At 38.1% G+C, this 14,826-nt stretch overlaps 1 pseudogene; it reads left to right on the forward strand.

The window, feature by feature from the left end:
• Nucleotides 1-11,224: 11,224 nt before the first annotated feature.
• Nucleotides 11,225-12,512, forward strand: LOC118839970 (annotated as a pseudogene).
• Nucleotides 12,513-14,826: the final 2,314 nt, after the last annotated feature.

Below are 14,826 nucleotides of genomic sequence, written 5' to 3' on the forward strand. Positions count from 1 at the left end.
AAGAAATTATCTCTAATAATGTATTAGAATACAGTTGATATGTGCCTCCTAATTGACAATCTAGCCTAGTATGAAGCTAATTAACAATGTCTTCTGATCTTTTTGAAGCTACACATTTTTTTTAATCCTGGGTATAAGAAGCTCTATGGATCTGTAGTTTCACAATTCATAATTTTAAATCTTCTTGATACACAGGACCAACTAAGCAGCCAATGTTGAAAGAGGAGGAAGAAAAAGAAAGATGATAAAAAATGGGGGGGAAGAAAAAATACAATAGACTCCAGCACAATATCTATAGAAACTCCAGGCTTGAAGTTCCAAAGTGTTAACTTAAGATATATATGCAAGCAGAATGTAAATTAAGTTCTCAAATTCTCTTGTTAATTCCTTATCCATTAATCCCCTCATTAAGAGATTTTCTTCACTTCACTAAGGTACAATATTCCAGAATTATGCTATTTGCTGAGATCTCTAGAAGTATCCCCTTTGCCTGAGGAAAACACCTATGTTCAAGTAATTGGTGTTAGTAAAAAACATTGAGCACAGACTTTTATTGAGAATGGGATTAATATAAAATGAACTACTTTGTGTGGTGTTTTTATCCCTATGACAATCTGCCTTTACTCTTGATCGAAAAAGAAACCCTGCATGGCAGTCGTGATGAAACTGATGGCACTTGGTTTCTAAACCTCATGATTCAAATGGTGACAGAAGGTATTTTAATTAGCAGTCACTCCAGTGATAAAAGTATCAATTATCTTGAATGGTGCATGCTTAGAGCATGACTTAAAGTTTCCCAAGACATTCTTCTGTTTTTGCCACTTACACTTTTCTTCCAAAATCGTAATAATTAGTACTTGTGCATATGTAATTTAAACGACAATTTCTTTAATTTTTTTCAACTAATTATAAAAGAAAAGCCCTAATTCTACATTTAAATGTTCCCAACAATTCAGAAGTAATATCAATGTCTCTAATTTGGGAACTTTGGAAACTGTAGGTTATCATTGATTCATTTTCACCAGCTAGTGATTGTTAAAATAAAAGTCATTCCTTCCCAGAATTATTAATTTGATCTACTAATTTCAAGCAAATAAAAACTTAAGTAACAGGTTCTTCTAAATAAAAACTATCTCTTCTACAAATGAGTTGTGACCCAATCAGATTCAAGGGTGGGGAATCTCTGGCCTCGAGGCCACAGGTTCCCCACCCCGGCAGATTAACTGGTATAGTCTTTAGAACTCTTTCTCTGGTTTTAGAACTCTTTCTGCCCTCAGAAAGAAAATACCCATGAATATACCTCCCTCAGAATGCCCCAGCACTGTGGAAACTGTGGTAAATTTTCTCATATTCATTAAACAGACTGCTCATGGCATTGACTTTTGTGCTTAGCCGAAACCACCTTTTACATTCTTATATTTTACTCCAAATTAAGCAATCTGTTTTTGAAAGGCAGAATTGGTTGGGATTAAGGGGTTTTTTTTTGTTTTCCTCTTCAATACATGTAATGACCATTATAAGCTATTTAATAAGACATATATTTACTGGATTGTAAATCTAATGAGGTAGTTCACCCACTGCTTCTCACCGATGCTAAATTATCTCCACTGAGATTAAGGACCAAGTTAAGATCCATAGCATCATTTCAAGTTTTGCAAATGACATCAGATTTCCCAAATGTCATTAAGTATGTAACATGAGCCTTAAAGTACTCATTTACCATACTGCATACAATTACCATCTGATGGCCACATTAAATTTTCTTTAGAATTATTGGTTCATGACTCACATTAAACATTCTAACTCAGTTATGTCTAATATATTATGTTATAAAGTCTCAAAAACCTTTGGTCCCAATAGGGGTCAGACAGTTACTCTCTTCTACAATATTCTACAATAACAGCATTTTAAAAAGTAAGGTTGTTTTTGTTCAGCTATTTTTCAGTTGTGTACAACTCTTTGTGTCCCCATTTGGAGTTTTCTTGGCAAAGATACTGAAGTGGTTTGCCATTTCCTTCTCCAGCTCATTTTATAGATGAGGAAACTGAGGCAAACAAGGTTAAATGATTTGCCCAGGGCCACATAGCCAGTAAGTGTCTCAGGCCAGATTTGAAATCACAAATATGAGTCTTCCTGACTCCAGGCTTGGCATTCTATCCACTGTGACACCTAGCTGCCCCAAAGATTGTAATTCCTGCTCCATATTTTTATATACCATCTTTAAGTTTTCCTCATTACAAAATGACAAATTGCTCTAAATATATCCAAATTTCTAATTAGATATTTCTAGTTTTGAGACTGTATCCTCACTCAAGTTAATTCTATTCAACAAATATGTATTAAGTGTTTACTATGCCAAAGGAACTTCATGGTTGATGTGAATTGGTTGTAACACTTTATAAACAAGGAACCATGAAGAACAAGAGTAAAAAGACATCATCAAAGAAATGCATGGTCAAAAAAAGGAAGGTGGACAAGTCTCATGGTCAGAGTGACAGGTAAACACTTGATAGTCCCGTATTCTGGTGGTGTCTGGGAGATGTCAAAAGAAAACAAGCAAGGCCCCCACCATATTGAGTGTAGCTCCTGTGGTGAACTTATCGGAGGACATTGACAAGAGTTGTATAGGATGGGTTGGGATCTTCAGAATTGGATGGAGTATCTACACCAATGAGGTCAGGAGTCTGTTTGAATATTCAGCATCTATAAGGCACTATAGTAGACCCTAGGGATACAAAAACAAAAAAATTTTAAAAGAGAGCCTGCTTTCAGGAAGCTTATATTCTATGATGGATACAAAGTATACAGAGGCAAGTAAATGTAAAGTTTATACAAAATTATTCAAAGTAATTTCAAGAGGGAGAGAGCACAAAATTAGAAGGTATTTTTTACCTGAATAGAGCTTAAGGGCTGACATAAAGCCATTTTTAAGGCAAGCTTCTTAGCTTCTATAAAGTCTTTTCTATGATGGTGCTAATTCAGAAAAGATATTTCTACAAACATATACACTAAAAAGTCTTGCACAATAGTAAAAATTATAACTATAAATTGATATCTGTATAATTCTTTTTTGTTAACAGATTATCAAAAAACGATCTAGCCATAGGTCTTTGAAATGGCCACATATCATTTGAATAAGCACAAGAAAATGCTCTTCCACTAAAAGGTTTTAAGACATGCGGTATAGCACATTCCAGAATCCTTAGCAAAGCAGAGAAAATATGATCTATTTAAATAAATAACTGTCAGTTTGAGCTATTAACTGAAAATCCTTGTACCTGTATTTTCCTACTATGTAACAACAAATCTGACAAAATATGCACACACACACACACACACACACACACACGCACACACGCACACCCAGACACATGCACACACATGCACACCAGATAACTTTTGGAAACCTAGTAGAGTTCAGAAGCAAGACAACAAATACAGATAGCCCTGATGTTTACACATATTTCCTTGGAAACTGCAGCACACTCTAAAAGAAAGGACCAGAGTATGTGTTTTCCTCCATGAAGTAGTTCTTCTGCAGACTCAATTTAACTTAAATGATGTCACTTCTTTTTAAGAAGAACTTCCTTTAATTGCTGTGCCACTGAAGTTCTTTACCTGGAGTCCCTAGACCCCTTGAGGGTCTGTAGAAAAATTTCAGGGGTTCTGTGAACTTGGGTAGAAAAAATTGTATCTTTATTTCACTATAAGTATTTTTCTTTGTAATACTATTTATTTTACTTTATACATTTAAAAACTATTTCGACAAGGGGTCACTTCACCAGGCTGTCAAGGGAATTAAAGTCCCCCACAAAGGCTAAAATCCCCATGTACAGAATCATGATAAGAAATATGAATTTGCTATTGTTGTTGTTTAGTCATTCAGTAATGTCTGACTCTGTGACCCCATGGACCATAGCACAATAAGCTCTTCTATCCTCCAATATCTCCCAAAGTCCATACAAGCTCATGTTCTTTGCTTCTATGACACTATCTGTTCATCTCACCCTCTGCTGCCCCCTTCTCTTTTTTGTCTTCAATCTTTCCCAACAGAAAAAAGAAATAGGAATACTATGTGTCTATTCATCCATCCATCATTAATCTGAAAAATGATACAGTTCTTTCCTTCAAAGAAATTTCTATTCTAGTGGGGTAGCTAATGAGACAATTAGGCAAACTCTATTGTAAATTAAAAAGTGTTGTGTGAATGGAAGAAGAGTATGCAAAAAAGTGATCCAAGAAAGAGGAATCAATTTTAGCTGAGGGCTTAAAAGAAGTCATGGAAGTACTATAGCCTGAGCTGAATTTTGAATAGAAGGAAATACTTCAAAAAATGGAGATGGAAGGGGTCTATTTCAAGGGTGGAGGCACACAAGAAAACTAATTGTGATGGGAGAGGGCAGAAGAAGATCAAGAAACAGAAAACTCTCAAGTGTTTTGGAATATAGACTACATAAATGGGAATAGTATGAAATATAAAGTTCATGAAATAGATTGAAATTAGATTATAAAGAGAGCCTCGATGCCAAGCTAAGGAGTTTGAAGCATTTTTGTATACATTCACACACAGAGATAAACATTTATAAATGCTAGATTGTCTGGATGAAACTGACAAAATGTAGAGGGCATTTTCTACAACTTGATTTCACTGGGTAATGCCACTGCATTCTTATGATATTCTTCCTCTTTCTAAACTGAGGTCAACATATTAGACCTGGCCAGACAGTAGGGCTAGGATGACTGAATTTACAATAACATTAACTTCCCATGAGGAACCAAAATATTTTAAAAGTTTCTGGAAAGTTCATTAATGAAGTCATTTTTCAGTGACAGTAGATTTTTTTCCACCCGTGTTGAAAACATGGTTTTTATTCAGGAAATTTTGAATATTGTTACCTCCTTGTTTCGTTAAAAAAGTTGGTCAGGGAATAGTTAGTCAGCTAGGGAATAAATATTTACTGAGCACCCACTTGGGTCAGAGCAAAAAGTGAGAGAGTAGCAGAAGGGAGACTCACTTCTGCCTTCAAGAGTTCATAGCACAGAAGGGAAGGGACATACAGTACATAGTGTAGACAAAACAAAACAAACAGGAAAAAGACATAAAAATACCCCAAACAGAAACATTAAAGTCCTGCCATTCCAACCTACTTCTCTTTTTTCATATTGAAAATTTGTCTTATTAAGTTTAAACATGGATATACTGACTTCCTGGTCTGTCCCTAGGGAGGCTGGCAGTTTGAGCAAAAGCTCTTCTGATTCTTGGGCTATCCTCCTTAAAGCGGAGGTTCTCAACCTGTGGGCCATTGAAAAATAATATTTTGATAACCGTATTTCAATTTCATTCATTTCCTTTGTGACCTATATATTTACGTGTTAAAAAACATTCTTCTGTGAAGGAATCCATAGGCTGCACCAGACTGCCAAAGGGGTCTATGATGAAAAAAATAAAAAAGGTTAAGACCCCCTACTTTAAAGGCTTAAAGGTCATTTAACATTATTTGTGTGTAATGTACATCACCTGCAAATTTGAATACCACAGTAAACTCTGTAGATATTCCTGAAACGCAAAGATCAAAGGATCTGACTCCAGACCCTGACAGGACAACTTCTTTCAGAGGAAACTATGCCCAGCCCTGGGAGGCCTATTCCTTCTCTGAACCAACGGTCCAAAAGCCTTTATCTCTATATCTCACTCCCCCGCCTCTGCCAGCCAGCCACCAGGCCCTGTCATGAGCTAGTCCTCATAGTAGCGTCCTGCCCAAATTCTTGTTCTTCCTGCCCTCAACTCACCAAAAATTAGCTGCCCTATCCTGAATTCATCTATCATTTATCATTTGCTGCCTGCCTTACTCAGACTCGCAGCCCAATTTTCTGGTCACCTTACTAGTAGAAACACAGTTTTCCTTTTCTTTTTAATAGAATATTGATTCCGTTGATGAATAACAAAGATACAATCAGTCAGTCAGTAAGCATTTAATTGTCTACTATGTGCTATGGCTAGGCAATAGAGATATGGAGAAAAACAAAAAGTCCCTACTTTCAAGTTCATAGTCTGATGGGGGGAACAACATGAAAATAACAACAAATTATTTACATACATATATATGTGTGTGTGTGTACATATATACATGTACACACACACACTCACACACCTATGTGATAAATTGAAGATAACCAATGGAGGGAAGGTACTAGCAATCAGGAAAGTCTTCTTGAAGAAAGCTGGATTTTAGCTGGGACTTGAAATAAAGCCAGAAAAAGCAAGAGAAAGAGATCCCACAAAGAAGGTATCCAAATGAAATACTATGACAAGGTAACATTCAGCTAAGAAGAAGTAAAAGATGTTTTAATAAAGACACAGAATGTTAGGGTTGGAAAAAAACTTGGAATTATTTAGTTCCACCGCCTTAATTTTGCAGATCCTTTTATTCATACTGGATGGCAGTTAATCTAGTCAATTCTTCCCAGTTCCATTTAATAAGCATATATTAAGCACTGTGTGCTAGGCACTATTCTCAGTGTATGAAATAGGAAGACAAAAAAGAAATAGTTCTTGCTCTCAAGAAATATACATTCTCCTTGGGGAATGTGATTTACACACAGATAATTAAACAGAAAATAGTTTGAACTACCCCACACCCATCAGATTGGCTAAAATGACAGAAAAGGAAATTGACAAATGCTGGAAGGGATGTGAAAATATTGGGACACTAATGCATTGCAGGTAGAGCTGTGAACTGGTCTGATCATTTTGGAGAACAGTCTGAAACTATGCCCAAAGTATTGTAAAACTTTGCATATTCTCTGACCAAGCAATACCACTACTACACCTCAAAGAGATCAAAGAAAACAGAAAAGGATCCATATGTGCAAAAATATTTATAGCAGTTCTTTCTGAGGTGGCAAAAATTGGAAACTGAATGAATGCCCATCAGTTGGGGAATGGTTGGACAAATTGTGGTATATGATTGTGATGTAAGAATGATGGAAGGGATTGTTTCAGAAAAACCTGGTAAAACTTATAAGAATTGATACAAAGTGAAATTAGCAGAACCAGGAGAACACTGTACACAGTAACAGCAATATAGTAATAAGATAGTCAATTATGAAGGACTTAGCTACTCTGAGCAATATGAGGATCCAAAATGATTCCAAAGGACTCATGATGGAAAATGCTATCCATCCAGAGAGAGAACCAGTGAATTCTGAGTCCAGATTAGATCATATTTTTTTCTTTATTTTTCTTGCTTTTTGCAATATAGCTAATATAAAAGTGTTTTGTATGACTTCATATGTATAATAGGTATTTTATTTCTTGCCTTTTCACTGAGTGAGGGAGATTGTGGAAGGAAAGAGAGAATTTGAAATTGAAAATAATTTTTTTAATTTAAAGTAAATAAAGAGAAAGTAGTTTGAGGAAGGATAGCACTAATAATTGAAGAATTAGGAAAGGCTTTCTGTAGAAGGAGCTTGAACTGAGTTTTGAAGAAATTTAGAAGCTTAAAGAGGCAGAGGAGGGGTGCACAGTCTGTATGAAGGACTTCAAAGGGCAGGAGAGTTTAACTACAACGTAGAGTCTACAAATGCAGGTGGGAGGTCAACAAGCATCTAAATAGTGCTCACTATGTACCAGGTAATGTGCTAAGGTAGACGAAAAGGGGAAAGGGGGAAAAATCTGCAAAGTCAGAAGCAGAACCAGACGGCAAATGAAGGTTAGCTGGCCTGGGCCCTTTGCCAAAATGGAGGCCCCTGGAAGGAATTCACCAATGGGAGAACAGGACCAGCATGGCAACAAGGTCTTCTAAGGTGAGAAACTTGCAGAGCAAGACAGATGTTACAGGGTGAAGATGCCCCAAGAACTGAGGAAAGTTCCAGGATAAGAGTCAACTGAGATATGGTGGCAAAGTCATAAAAGTCAGAAGCAAAGCCAGAAGGGGAAGAATGGAATGAATGGAAAATATTATAAAATTGATTTGGAAAGGTAGGCTGAATCAGCTTGTAGCAGACTTTAAATGCCAAAGTGAGGAATCTACATTTCATCCATAGGAGACAAGAAGGCACAGAAGATTTTTGAGTAGGGGAAGTCAAACCTATACCTTAGGAAGATTATTTTGATAGCTATATGTCAAGCAGATCAGCCTAATTATTGCAGTTGGTTGAATTTTACATTTTATAATATTAAATTCATGTATTTAGTGAAGAAAACCACATAAGATATCATTTCTGAATAAAGAAATTATTCTATTTTTAAAAGTTTATGTTATTTTTATAATATAATATAATATATATTATAATATAATATAATATAATATAATATAATATAATATAATATAATATAATATAATATAATATAATATAATATAATATAATATAATATATATATAATAATATAATATAACCTTAGTTTCTGACTACAAATTCCTTCCCTACCCAAGGAGGGATTTACATACATATGTTCAGTCATTCAGTCATGTCCTACTCTCTGGGACTCCATTTGGGGTTTTCTTGGCAAGGATACTGTAGCAGTTTGCCATTTCCTTCTCTAGCTCAGTTTACAGATAAGGAACTCAGGCAAACAGGGTTAAGTGACTTGCCCAGGGTCACACAACTAGTAAGTACCTGAAACCAGATTTGAACTCAGGAAGATGGGTCTTCCTGATTCCAACCCCAGGGCTCAATCCACTGAGCCATCTAGCTGTCCATTTATTTACATTATATATTATCTTATTTATCTATGATATATGATATTACACATATGTATGGAAAAATGATTTATATCAAAAGAAAACATGGTTCAGCAAAACTAATCAACATATTGATAATGTATGATAGTACCTAATATTCCACCTCCATAGTACCCATCCCTCCATGAAGAAAGAGAGGTACATTTTCTCAGCTTTTCACCAGAGTCAAGCTTACTAATATTCTAAAAGAGAGATAAGAAAAAAAATATTTTTAAAGATAAAAGTTGTGATAGGTAATTTTTTTAAAATCTTCTACAACCAGCAGTAACTACAAACTATTTATAATGCAAGGTTGGTTCTGTAAGGACCTACATGGACTCACTGAGCTTTTCCCAACTCTTTTCCCAAGAGTTTTTCACTTTGGCTGAAAGTTTTCATAATCTATTAAATTCTTTCTACGTGTGGAATAGTAACTCATTCCTTGCTAAAAAAAAAAAAAAAAACTGGCTTAAAGAACATTGCAACATTCATTTGGTATATGTTAAATTCTCTGTCAAGTTCGTTCATGTAGATTAATGGGGTTGCTCTCTTTTAACTAGCCCAAAATCTGCTCTTCTCAATTCCATATGCTTTTATTAAAGCCTGTTTTACAATTCTTGCTCATTTCTTGCAACTTTTATATAATTCATATTCTACAGAGTTTTCAAAACTTACACGAAAGTTGTAGCTATTTTATAATCTTTTTTTAAAGTTACAAAGGTGCATAAATAGGAACCTAAATCTTATTCTTTTCTCTCCAAGTTTTTGCTTAAATCAAGAGAATCCCATAATGACGATTTCCTTTCAATTGTTGCCGTATTTGCCAGGGAATAGTAAACATCTTTTAGGCCAGGGAAATTAGCATAAAAATGCCTTATTTTGAATATATACAAAGTAGAGCTATTGAGGTTCCTGACACAGCAATTTCCACATGTTTACGTGTGAAGCTAAAGACCTAAGGAGGCCATCCTCTATCAGGTATCCAGCTTTAGTAAAAAAAAATTGCTTTCCTTATTATCAACCATCAGGTTACTGCAGATAACAAATATCCATAGCTCACAATAAGTCAAATTATTTAAGATTTCTATAGCTATTTACATATATTATCTTGTTGGATTATCATAGTAACCATGTGAGATGGAGCCTAATATTATCCACATTTTACAGATGAGATAGTATATGATCGTATAGTAATGTGTTGCAAGTGGTAGATGAACTCAGGTTTTCCTAACTCCAGGTCCAGCTGTGCCATCTAGCTGCCTAAAAGTACAATCCCAATTAACGAATACAGTCATCTTTTCCCATGTGTTATAGCTGCATAAAAATAATATCTGGGATTTAAATAGCACTTTAAAGTTGGGACAGCAATCTGTTTTCTAGATAAGGAAAGTAAAGCAGACAGAGGTTAAGGGACTTGCCCATGGTCATTCAGGAAGCATCTGAAGCTGTATTCTTGCTCATTCCAGGTACCATAGACATGGAATACATCTTACATCTGTACAGATACATGATTTCTAGGCCCCTTTTACAAATCAAAGTATCATAGGTTGGAATCTGGAAGGCACTGGAGAGTTTATCTAGCCAACTGTCTCATTTTGCAGCTGAGGAAACTGAGATCCAAGTGAGGTTAGATGACTTAAATGATTTAAATAGATGGGTTTTCTTTGCTTTTTCCTATGTGCATTCATTGTGGAACTGGGTTTGGGGTGGGGGGGGGGTGGGGGTCTAGCCTTGGATATGAAGCTTGGGGTCCTCCTTCCCCCCAATAGTGAAAAAAGTGATCAGAAGTTAGATTCCACCCAATCACATCCCCTAGACTAATAATGTTAAGGGAGTTAATAGATATAATTCTAGTCCATAATTCTCTGAGAACAGAGAGGCTTCCAGTCCCAACTTTCTGCTTCCACTCCTGACAGGGATTAAAGTCTCCCTTGGGGTGGAGGAGTCGGGGGAAAGTAGGGGGAGAAAAGGATAGGGATGACTATTCTTTCTCCCTCAGAGCCACATGATGACAACCCTAGCCACAGGTGGGCCTTGGTAAATGCAGGGCTCCTCTACCTACAATTACAACTAATAATAGCTAAATTTACAAAATGCTTTGAGTTTGCAAAGTGCTTTAAAATATTCCCTCATTTTATCTTCATAAATTCCCTGTGAGTTTAAGGTTAAAGTTAAGGCTACATGACTAAGGTTAGAGGTTAAGTGACTTGCCCAGGGTCACCTGGCTAATACGCATCTAAAATGGATCTGAGTTCTTCCTAACTCCAGACCCATCTCTTTATCCCCTATTTATCCCCCTACTGCCCAAAAGTCCTGATTGGAGGAGGCAGCTTCATCAGAACCAGCTCCAGCCACTTTTTCCAAGGCAAAAGGATCACCAGAAAAATGCAGAAGTACATCATAAATTGAATTATTCAATTTCTGAGGAGCAAGAGACTCAAGCAGCAGCCCTAGATTCTCCTGCAGAAGCTTCAGTGCACTGAAATACAAAGACCATCACCATGGATTTTCAGCATTGGCCTGGGGGCAAGACTGGGAGCGGTGGGGTGGCTTCATCTTCTGAGAGCAACCGAGATAGAAGGGAACAACTCAGACAACTGGCTCTTGAAACAATTGATATCAACAAGGATCCATACTTTATGAAGAACCATTTGGGTTCCTATGAATGCAAACTCTGCTTAACACTTCATAATAATGAGGGAAGCTACTTAGCGCATACTCAAGGAAAAAAGCATCAAACGAATTTGGCTCGGAGAGCAGCAAAAGAAGCCAAGGAGGCTCCAGCACAGCCAGCCCCAGAGAAAGTCAAAGTGGAAGTGAAGAAGTTTGTGAAAATTGGCCACCCAGGCTACAAAGTGACCAAACAACGGGACACGGAAATGGGCCAGCAGAGCCTCCTCTTCCAGACTGACTATCCTGAGATCGCTGAGAGCATCATGCCACGCCACAGGTACATGTCTGTGTATGAGCAGAGGATTGAACCCCCAGACAGACGCTGGCAGTATCTTTTTATGGCAGCTGAGCCCTATGAAACCATTGCTTTCAAGGTGCCAAGTAGAGAGATTGACAAAGCCGAGGGGAAGTTTTGGACCCACTGGAACAGAGAAACCAAACAGTTTTTTCTCCAGTTCCATTTTAAGATGGAGAAGCCTCCTGCTCCTCCAGCCCTCCCTGCTGGGCCTCCTGGAGTGAAGCGGCCCCCACCCCCACTGATGAATGGTTTGCCACCTCGACCACCTCTGCCAGAGTCCTTGCCCCCACCACGTCCAGGTGGCATGCCTCTGCCACCCATGCCTCCCAGTGGGCCTGCACCCCCAGGCCCTCCTGGGCCTCCTCAGATGCGCCCTCCTGCATCTGGAGTTCATCCCCCTGCTCCTGGGGTTCATCTTCCAGCTCCTGGGGTACATCCCCCAGCACCCGGGGTTCACCCTCAGGCTCCAGGAGTACATCCCCAAGCACCTGGGGTTCACCCCCAGGCTCCTGGGGTACACCCCTAAGCACCTGGAGTTCACCCCCAAGCTCCTGGGGTTCACCCACAAGCTCCTGGGGTACACCCTCAGGCACCTGGGGTTCACCCCCAGGCTATGGGGGTTCATCCTCCATGCTCCAGGAGTTCATCCTCAGGTTCCAGAAGTTCATCCTCAAGCTCCAGGGGTTCACCCCCAAGCCCCAGGTGTACACCCCCCAAACCCAGGAGTACATCCCCCAACTCCTATGCCCCCAACGTTGCGGCCTCCTCTTCCCTCGGAAGGACCTGGAAACATTTCTCCTCCTCCACCAACCAATTGAAAAGCTTTTCCTCCTCTCCTACCAAGATGGTTTTTATTTACATTGCATCATTCCCCCAAAAACAAGTATTGGCATTTTTTTGTGCAGAGGTTTGAACTCTGTCCTCAAAGTTGATTAAATAGGTTTCTACCTTGTTTACATTGAAAAAAAAAATACCTACTCTCCCAATATATCCTTACTCCTTTTCAGGTCTGGGGACAAGGAGACTGATTAATATGATGATGAAAGAGGAAGCTGCCATGATACCCCTAGATTTGTGGGGGGTGGGGAATCCTTGTGATTATGTTGTCCCAGGCAACAATATTGTATTTCCTGTTTCTTTATGTTATGAATTACCTCTAGATGCACAAAAATTCCCCCTCAAATAATGAAGCATGATATGAGAAAGATAAAAGAAACAACTACATCTAACAGATCGACTTCCTGAAAGGCTGCTGATTACAAGCAAAGATTCTGAGTCAATTAGAAATCTAAGAGTCAATGTTACAAACACAGTGTCAGACTCTTCAAGTAATGAAACTCTAAGATCTAGGCCAATAAATTTTATACTAGCTGATCAATGGGAAATTATCACCAATCTTCACACATGCTCAGTTTGATAATAACTTGGCCTCATTAGCTTTAGCCACAGCTTACTGCCAGTCTTCCTAAGTCCAGGCCCAGCACTCCCTAGGAACCATTTCAACTCTGGAAGCAGGTCAGCTGGGAGAGCAAAAGCAAGGAGGGTCCTGGATGGCTATACCACTTGTTGCCCTTTTCCCACTCTCCCTGCTTACCATGGTAAATTTAGTAATCTCTGTCTTCTTTTGTCCTCCATTTCAACTAAGGCCTCTAGATTCCCCTCCTCTACTAAAGCTCAGTAGTTAAAGGTCAAAAAATTTGGATTTAGAGGATCTGAGTTGAAATTCTGAAGTTTTTTTTTCTTCACTTACCAGGTGTGTGACCTTGGGCAAGTCAGTTGCCTTTCTGGTCCTTGGTTTCCTCATCCCTTAAAAAAAAAGATGGGATTGGTATTAAAAGGAGTGGCTTTTGTTCCCAGAGGAAGCTTAAGGTCATTAAAAGAACTTTGCAATTTTGAGAAGGCAAACCAATTTACTCTCTTCTTCCTTTTCAACTCTGGGTCAAAGTCATCGATGAAGAAGCTCTTTGGGCTGTCCACCAAAATGCATGTCATTATCTAGTCAATAGACATTCTTTTTTCACTTGGTCTGTCCCATGTGGATAGTCAGGCCAAACTCTTTTGAGTGGTTAATGGATCTCTTCCAGGAGGCTCAGTATTGTTCTGGAACTTAAAGAAATAAGCACAGTGTCATTCACAAATGGGAGGACTTGGAGGACCTCACCCTCTTCTACTTGGACTTTGCACTGGAACTCCCCCATCACAGTGGCAAACAACTTGACCATTAATCAATCAAGGTCTTCACAGTTGCACTGCTTCCAATACAGATCTCTAATATATACATTTGATCCAGTCCAGCTGCTTTTCCCATCTTTGCTCTCGCTAGTGAAATTTATACATCCTTTATAGCAGGGGTTCTTAATCTTTTCTGTGTAATAGATCCTCTGGCAGTCTGGTGAAGTTTATGGACCTAAGCACTCCTGGCCTATACGCACATCTGGGACTATGGTGTTGGGGTCTAAATGTGGTGGCTCCACCGTCCTTGATGCTAAAAACAGTTTGCTGTAATAATTTTTGCAGATCTTTTCCGTCTGCACAGTTTCTAGAGTACAGACCTCATAGAGTTATTGTGAATCTCAAATGACATAATCTACATATGTTAATTTATAATTATCATTGGAGTTTCTTATGCTATGATTAATATCTGAGACTAATATAGTAAATGAGGGACAGAAGGATCAACCATAGAAGAATCATCCAATCTACTGTATATTTCATTAGTCAGAGGCATAGAATGTCATGTATCATTTTAATGCACTTTGAAAAGGATTTGGAAAAATTGGCGAGAGTCTAGAAAAGCATGACAAAAACATCAAAATAGGTCATTAGGAACTGTAACAATTTAGAACTGGGAATATTTGTTTCCAGAGAAAGTGAAAGTTGATTTATTACTGCCTCAAATATAAAAAAGACTATTATGTGGGGGATGGGGACCCCCTCTCCTCATCTGTAGAGGAATAAAATAGTCAATCAGTGAACAAGGTATTTATTAATGTGCCGGAAATTGTGATTATCGTTGAGAATACAAAAGCAAACATACATGCACATGCATACACACACACACACACTCACACACACACACACACACACACACACACACACATACGCTGTTCCTGCTCTCCAAAAGTATCCATT

Source organism: Trichosurus vulpecula, chromosome 2 (assembly GCF_011100635.1).
Source record: "Trichosurus vulpecula isolate mTriVul1 chromosome 2, mTriVul1.pri, whole genome shotgun sequence".
NCBI classification, from domain to species: Eukaryota; Metazoa; Chordata; class Mammalia; order Diprotodontia; family Phalangeridae; genus Trichosurus; species Trichosurus vulpecula.